Raw genomic sequence first — 8819 nt, forward strand, 5'->3', positions numbered from 1 at the left:
TCCAAATCGACGATTTCCATTATTTTATCGACATTTTCGATGATTGGCCTACCAGAGCGTCCCTCATCTTCGACGTCCATATTAGCAGAACGGAATCCTTGGAACCACCGCTTTTTGTTTCATTTGACACTGTATTGAGTCCTTAAACAGCACAAAAAAAAATTGCCCGGCTGCTCCGCCTTTGCACCTTGGTCGTAGTGATACCGATTAATGTATCGAATTTTCTCTTTTTTTAGTACCATTTTGGAACCTAGTAACACACAAATGGCTTCACCAAACACAAAACTGTACATCAACTTTTTTTTTAAGTGTACACTTAACCTTTGACCATACTTTAATCTTTTTTTATGAAATATATTAAGCGTGAGATATAGCTCACTAAAGAAATCTAGATAAAAACGCTTAAAACTTTTTACTTAACCTAATATATATCTATTCTATTGTGTGCAAGTTACAAATTCTACGTCTCATAATATCCTTTTTATTTACATCATCAGTCGTATTAATTGCCAACTATTTAACAAATGATGGCATCATTTCATTTTGATCTTTTAAAACTTCGATATTATTAGGTCCTTGGGTAGTGCCTAGCATAGCCCGGAGTAATTAGGCACCGGCCAACATCCCGATTGATCTTTAATAATATAGAAGATAACTTCCCAAAAAATCCTCAGGGTTACTCTCCAGTTTTGATGAACACTCCCCCCACGTAAGTACTCAGTACAATAATACTTATATAAAGTAGTATGACGTGTTCCCCCTCAAAATGGAAGAATAATAATAATATTTTGAGACAAAAAGTCATTATGTTGGGATGACTGATGAGTACTTTAGGCCTAAGGGCGCTCACTAATAAAAACAAACAAAATTAACTTTAACATAGCATCATTCATTTTTTATTCATATGTAAACATATTCACTAATGAATTAAGACATAAATATAAGAGCAAAAACAAAGAAATACATGCACACCCCTGCCAGATGTCATTAATATGGCTACATTATTATTTCTTAGATCAGAAATATATCAGGGTGTACTATAGGTTTATAAAAATACAAGGTAATAATCAAATGTGAAAATCCAGTGAGGAATGGGCATGTAAAAAAAAAAAAAAAAAAAAAAAAAAAAAAAATCAACATGGTAACCCTAACAATTTGAAGAATGTTTTAGAGGATAGAAAGAATAATACTCATGACGTTTCATTAGATTAGCAACAATCAGCTGTGACAAGAGAGGAAGGAGAAAAGGATATAAACAATCATATTTGCTAGAATTACTCCAATGTCGATCCCCAATTCTACTCTAAGTCCAACAAGGACTTGCAATTATAACTCCCCAAAAAATCCTCAGGGTTACGCTCTGTCTTTACGAGCACACAGGAACGTTCAATCAGGTTTTGAATATATTTAGAAAAGGATGTTTACTACTCAGGAATTAAATAATAATTACAACTGTTAAGGAAAATAACATTCGTTCTTTATACTACCAATTACAAATTAATGGGCCAGCTAAAAAACCCACCGGATTTACGATGAGGTACATCATGGAACACTATCTCATTTTCCCATATTCCTACAGACAGACTTTGTTGTATTAATTTTATTATATATTTACGAGTAATAGGTTCGGGTACCGTTTTTGAAAGTATCTGTAATTTTATAAAAAAGTTATATTCTGCTGTTACATATTGGATGACCAACCTTTCTCATTTCCCCAAATATATCCTCTTTTCATATCCTGGCCAGAGTGTCAGAGGACTTTTTTTATAAGTAAATGAAATGTCCGGTTTTTATGGGCTCAGTCGATTTTCAGGGTATAACAAGAGGACGGCTAGTCTCCCTAATTTAATATACAATATGAATTTTCTAGTAATAATAAGAAGTATAAAATAAAAGTCATTTTAGAATAAAGAAAGATCCTCCCCATGGGCGTCCGAAGGATTATACTTATTGACAAAAAAAAATCCAAGAATTAACATTTTTTGAACAAAATTGATAAAATCTATAGCGATGAATGAAATTTTTTAGATAAAAATTTAATTTCATGTGTCATTTTCTCGACTTGTACATGAGCTAGAGAGCTCAAATTGGTTCTGTTTTCCAACTAATTGCTTAACCTTATATATATATTGCAATATAAATAAATTTCAATCCCTCAACCTTAATAAATTCTTGAATTAGTCATAGTTCAGATTTCAACGGACCAGCCAGTAACAGACAGACGTATGTATGTTGATTTAAATTTTAGTATGTCCAAGTTAAACCAAGTTAAGGGTAAATCAGTCAAAAGTGTTAGAACTGTCCCTGGTCTACCCTACTAATTCCTCTAATTATTTGGTTTTAAGCTGATTAAAGGTGGAGCCAGCAAAATATATAATGATAAGAACATTAATACCTTAATGACGTTGGGATTATTTACTATTTGTTTGATATGTTAGTTTAAGCTTAAAATTATGATTAATTTGAATATTCTCTTTAAAGCAATGGATCCGACCCAAGTTCATTAAAAATCTGAAGAGCAAACTATTGTGAATTTAAACATACAAGAACATATCCCTAAGGATAATTTGAATTGCTTCACTACATTTGTTCTAGAGGCTCAACACACAATAAATAAAAAAAGCTCAATCAGAATCTTTATTTGTTTAAAAAAATAAATTACATTGTAAGTGCTATTAACAGAACTTGGTAAATAACTATTTTGTTTAATATTTTACCAATCCCTAAAGACAAGTTCTATAAGTCCTATAAGAAAGTGCACCTTTTGAAAAATAACTTATAAATGATGTCAAACACCCCTTTTGTCGTCCATTACTTGACACATTTAATAGAGTTCTAAATTCTAATCATTTACTCACTCGTGAATTTTTTTGTAGTTTTGTAGTTTTCTCCAAATTAGGTTGAGAGGTACACTCAAGGTGACTATATATAAAAGTGAGGCAGCAAGGAAATTCTACGCTTGTTTTTTTCATTATCAAGAAAAGAAGGAAAATTCACTGACGTCACTGTCGAGGCAAATAGCACTTTGTCTTATATTGTAATTGTAAAGTAACAATTTTAAAATTTATTTATAGTACAAAATGGTAAACTTAGGACCATACCAAAATGTATAAAAAGCAAAAATATTTAACTTATATTGATATTAGTATCTATAAAAGTAAATCCTTTCGATTTTTATAAAACTTGACGATATCCTTGCTTGATACTTTATAGAATAATAAAATCAATTTCAGAACTAACTATTTAAAAAGACGAACATTAATTTGCATATTAATAATAATGAACTATCTGTATGTAAGCTTATATTAATATGATTTATGTATATTATCTAATTTGCCATTTTATTACATAATATAAGAGTGGTGAATAAAAGAATAGCAATAAGTAAAAATTACAGACTAAACATTTTATTACATACATATATTAATAATAAATATTGATTTATAAATTGACCAATCTGTCCTTTAAGTTTTCTCAGATAAGCACTTGTGTTCTTCAGTTTGAGCTTTTTATTAAGGTTATTTATTCTCATTCTTGTTTTCACAAAGGATATGATGACTTCTTTAGGCCAGTTAGGATATAATTCATTTAGATGATTTTGCAGCCTTTCAATACGTTTGGGTTTTTGTCAATTGCATATTCATGGTTATAATGAAAAACATTAAAAGGTTTTTTGAGACAATGACATAATTTTAAAAACTCACACGAGGGGATCGTAAGGCCTCCCTTAGAGACCAATTCAATATATATATTGGTTGCTTCCACGCATGAAAAAGCTCTCTCATCATTGCAACCTGCATTTTTTCCAAGGTCCAAATATTTCCTTAAGTTTAAAGGAAATTTCTTCCTGGCCTTTAATTCAAGAAGCTCAGCCTGGAGATTCCACTCAAAATCATTGGATGTAAAATGCCTATCACAAATCTTAGCATTCTTAATATGAATTGGATCTTTTCTCCTGCAGACCGGGATCCAAAGACGCTGGAGCATCAAATTTTTCGGAGGAAATACAAAATACTGGGCATCATCCCGTGGATTGGAACAGCAAGGCATGGTAAAAACACGCTTTGAATCTCGGGATGTGGCTTTTTTGCTTAACAGATCCAAATTAGTGCACTTCACTTCAATGAAATTATCTGAACTGCCGCAACAAGGACGTCACTATGTCATCTGAGTCAGCTAACGCCAATCAGACTTCCTTAGAAGTTCCTTGTTGCCTCTCCTTTATATATAGTCACCTTGGGCACATTGTACCAGCTTGCCCGCACGTCATTCTTTCTCCAAATTAGAGACACCGACTGACAGCGGAAAGTTGAAATTAAATTATCCCAAACTTTTCATACTTGACCATGTGAAGTAAATAATATATTATTTACTTCACTCGAGTAGTAGGAGAGGGACTATGACTTTTTCGAGATATTCGGACAGTTTGCACTTAGGTCGATAATGAAAGTAGATGGAAAGTCTCATTTCACAGAAGGAGTATTTTGGAGGAGAAAAGTAACTGGGAGTATATCCGTGAGCTGAAGGATGAGGATGGAGGAGATCCGAAATCATTATGTAAGGCACTACAACTGTTTCTTCCACTTGGCGTCATCCATCAGTCCAAAGATCGACTCCGAGTGGTTTTAATCCCTCCCCCAATACTCTCCATTAGAGACAAACTCACAATCTCTTCCACATAAATAGACCTTCTATCCAGGGCTGCAGAGTAGATACATAAACTTCTCCACATCGAATTCAGTATTTTGAATGTCACAGACTCCAACATATGAATTTTAAATAATATATTTTATAACCTATATAATTACTATTGAGTAATTTGAGTCTAGAGAAAATTAATGTTCGTCTTGGGTTTCGGTCTGGAAATCCTAGACCAGTCTGAGACCGTTACATTTTTGGTTGGACCGAATTAGTTCACCGAAGCTCAGTCTGAACCGGTCTCATAGAAAGATTCGGTTTAGTTCTGTTCTAAAAAAAATCGGTCTAGACCGATTTTAAAGATATATTGTTTATAACATGTAATATATAGATGGATGATCTTCCTTAAATTTTCTCAATCTTCCTTTGATTTTAACTCATGGAGAAAATTGCAGTTCGTTATTTTTCGACGCAAAAAAATGGATTTCCAATGAAATATTTGATTCGTAGATTTAAAAAAATTTGGAGAAATTTTACTGGAGATTTGTTAGCATATAAGTTTGCACATAAAATTTGATATTCAAATAAGAAATAATTTTAAAATGAAACATTTGTCAAAATCTGAATAATTTTTTTTCGTCGATTTTGTCGAACGTTAATTTTCAATTTTTAAGAAGAAATACTACGAAACGAGGAATTCTGTACATAAAATTTTAATCTCTAACATTATTATACAAGCTATATTTTATTTTCAGTTTCCGGAATATTTTATTACATAATTTTTGCAAATATTTGAAAAATGAACCAATTATCGAGGGTTATTTTTCAATAACATTATTTTCCATAACTTTTTTGTTTTTGCAAATAGGAAAAAAATCTTGGTAGGCTAGTAGTCATTTTAAGAATTGTAATAAATTCTATTTTTTTCCAATTTTATCTGCAAATTTCAATTTGACAGTTTTTTGAAAAAATGAAGGATGGAGTTCTCATCTACAGAAATAACTTCATGCAATTATGTTGGTATGTTTTTCGAAGTTTATCAACCAAATTTTTTTTAATTCATACTAACACATGTAATGTAATGATACCCTGCACGAAAGGTCTAAACATTCAGAATAAATAACATAGACCATTGTCAATGTGATTTCCCGCTCACTCTCTGGCCCAAGCAACACCGGATAAGCCTTTCCTAGTAAGTCTACATATAATATGAAGTATTTAGTCTTATTCACCGGATCCAGAATGTATTTGCAAGAGGGGAGGTCAAATTATATAATAGTTTGTCTGTTTGTTAACGGATGGTCCATTAAAATCTGAACATTTACTAATTAAAAAATTAATGGAGGGTGAGGGATTGAAATTAATTCATATTACGACACATTAAAGCATACTCAATTAGTTAGAAAACAAAATGAAACTTGAGCTCTCTATTTTACGTACAAGTCGAGAAAATAACAATTGAACGTGATCAACGAATTTCCATTCGTGCACTCCAAAACTGTTGGGCATATCCAGAATCACTGTCTACGCCGTCAGCCTGTTCAAAAGGTTGGAGAAGAAGAAAAGATCCGTCAAAAAGGCCAAACTGGTTAAAGAAAACACTCCATACCAATATCCTCAAGTCCATGAGGGGCCATACAAGATAGATCTGGGTTTCACATTTGACCTTCTAGCGAACTGCCAAAGAAGTGGGTGAAAAGATCCTTGTGAGGGTGGAGAGGCCATTTTTGACACCATTGTTTGAAAAATCCCAAATGCGTATTTTGAATGAGTATTTATATTTCTTTTGAACTCTTTTTGACACTTTTGGTCTCCCTACCCCCCTGATGCAAACCCCCTCGACTACATCTTTTGGGACCATGTTAAGGGAAGGGGGTGCAATATCCTTGATCCAAACACCGGGCCCTCAAAGATACTATCACCCAGCACTGGGAAGCCATGGCAGGGTACTACATTCGCAGCGGGTGCTAGGCCATCCTCCACCACCTGTAAGCCATCATTGCCACTATGGAATGCTTAATTAATGATTAAAAGAGCTCAGGGACATATTGATATCTATTTATAGTATTATTTTTATTGAAATTATAATGTTGATTAATAAATTAGAACTTGTTGAAGTTCAAAATTTAAAGCGTTCATATTTTAATGTACCACTCTGTAGAATAGTTAGGACTTGACAATAGGTAAAGTTCTCTATTCCCAATGTTCATTGTATACGCTTGATAGATGTTTGCATTTAACTTACCTTTATCATTCCTTTTCAAGAACTTTGGACTACTTTAAAAAGTTGATGCGTTACTAACAATTGAACGCTTTATAGAGTGCATAAGTATCACACATTATTATATGAGACTTTGCCATGCAACTTGATTTCAAGTATATGTGAATATAATGACTAGATACCTATGTATTATAGATAGGTATGTTAGGTAGGCCTATTAAAAAAAGTTATATGACTGTGCATGAAGCGTTGTGAGTCATTTACATTCACTTCAAATTCACAAAGTCTAGGTAAAAATCCTTTTTTCTTTAATAAAAGACTAGAAAATGACACTTTAACGTGATTGGCATATATCTATGTATTCATGCACTCCAAGCAGTTAAGCGTCTCCATGACCGCCGTCTACGCCGTCAGCAAGTCCGAAACATTGGAGAGGAAGAAAGGCTAGGCCAAAGAGGCCAAACTAGACCAGGAGGAGTAAAAAAAAACAGCCCTGGTCAATCCCCTTTAACCAGTAGGACCCATGCAATATATATCTTAGTTTCACATCAGACCGTCCAGAAAGATATAAAAAAAGTGTGAGGGTTTGACAGCAGCAATGAAAGAAACCCATCTCCTCCGTTGCAATACTCTTTTGAGTATTTTTGTACTACTTTTTGACAATTTTGGCTACCCTTAAGGCCTGATGTCAACCTTCTTGACTACATCTTTTGGGTGCATGTCGAGAGGAAGCCCTGTATTATCCTTCATCCAAACCCCAAGATCCTCAAGGTCTGTGACGCTGTGACAATGGACTACATCTGCTGAAAGTGAGGGGGCTTCTGCCACCTCCTGGAAGCCATCATTGCCACTAAAGGCGGTAATATTAATTATTAAGAGAGTTCAGATTTAAACAACTCCCAACATCATCACCGAGGCTGAGAACTTAGTCTGGTTGACCAGCGGAACCTCATTGACGACGTAGGCGAGGTAGTTGTCTTTCTTACAGTTTCTCGACAAGTCTGCTGCAAGTTTTTTCTATCTTAATCTTAATGGGCTCGAATAATATCGGGTACACTTTGTCTTTAGGCCTACATCTCAACAATGAAGCAACTGATTTTAGTCAGTTGTAGCTTGTTTGAACGCTAATATTTACCGAATTATTATATTAAAAAATCTTGAAACCTAGTTATAAAATGAGGTATCACTGACACTATCAAATTGGTAGTCACTATTTGCTATTGTATTAAATGGTACTACCTTATTATTGTGACGTGGAATAGAACAGAAATTATGGCTGAACGATGATCAAAGAAAAAAAAATTGAACGGAACGCTTACAAGCCTCCTGAATAGTATTGACGATCCTATGTAAATTCATAGCAGTAAAAATTTGTTTTATAAATCTTGAGGTGTATAATATTCCGGTTTGACAATTTTTTGGCTCAAAAATATCATAGATGATGTTGCAAATATACAACCAATAGATCATAAAACAGGTTGCAAACGTATTACATCATTGAAGAAGCCTAGAACTTTTTTTCTTTTTATAAATAACTAATCTAATTTTATGGGTGTTATATGGAGAAAATCATTATTTTATTAATAGTGATATGTCACGAGCAAAACTTGTCAATTCATACTCGAGATTAATGGATTAAGTAACGAAAACTCCGTTCGTGTACCTAAAATGAGAGTATTTACTCGTAACTCGTCAAAACTTGGGATTCCTTCTTTTTTCTATTTGAAAACATTATAGCTAAAAATCTTCTTAAACCAATTTCCTTTCTCTGTGAATGAAGGAAAGTATGTTTTCTCAAAGGCAACACTATCAGGTGCGTCTGCAGGATAATATTTTGGAAGAGGCTTGATTTTTGGATTTTTTTTATCCAAAAATTTACCGAATTTACCCTGCAGACACTCCTGACTATGTAGAAGTATATTGATTGATATAAAATGTTGTTCTTTTAGGAGCCTGTAAG

General features: G+C 33.3%; 1 long non-coding RNA gene across 1 annotated transcript; it reads right to left on the bottom strand.

The window, feature by feature from the left end:
* Positions 1-873: 873 nt before the first annotated feature.
* On the bottom strand, positions 874-3257 carry LOC139905807 (uncharacterized). Its single transcript, XR_011780872.1, has 2 exons — positions 2859-3257; positions 874-1840 (listed from the first exon to the last, which is right to left on the bottom strand). It is a non-coding gene; the product is annotated as an uncharacterized lncRNA (long non-coding RNA).
* Between the last annotated feature and the right edge of the window lie 5562 nt (positions 3258-8819).

The sequence above is a fragment of the Lepeophtheirus salmonis genome, chromosome 6, assembly GCF_016086655.4.
Source record: "Lepeophtheirus salmonis chromosome 6, UVic_Lsal_1.4, whole genome shotgun sequence".
Taxonomy (NCBI): Eukaryota; Metazoa; Arthropoda; class Copepoda; order Siphonostomatoida; family Caligidae; genus Lepeophtheirus; species Lepeophtheirus salmonis.